Consider the following 223-nt stretch of genomic DNA (forward strand, 5'->3'; position numbering starts at 1 on the left):
ATATGTATAGATGTATGTACATATACATATGTATATAAGTATACACACACACACACACACACACACACACACACACATATATATATATATATATATATATATAAATATATATATATACATTATATATATTATTACATGATTGAACGCCACGCATCCTCTTCCAGGTAAGTTTTATCTATCTATCTATCTATCTATCTATCTATCTATCTATCTATCTATCTAT

Source organism: Octopus bimaculoides, chromosome 1 (assembly GCF_001194135.2).
Source record: "Octopus bimaculoides isolate UCB-OBI-ISO-001 chromosome 1, ASM119413v2, whole genome shotgun sequence".
Taxonomy (NCBI): Eukaryota; Metazoa; Mollusca; class Cephalopoda; order Octopoda; family Octopodidae; genus Octopus; species Octopus bimaculoides.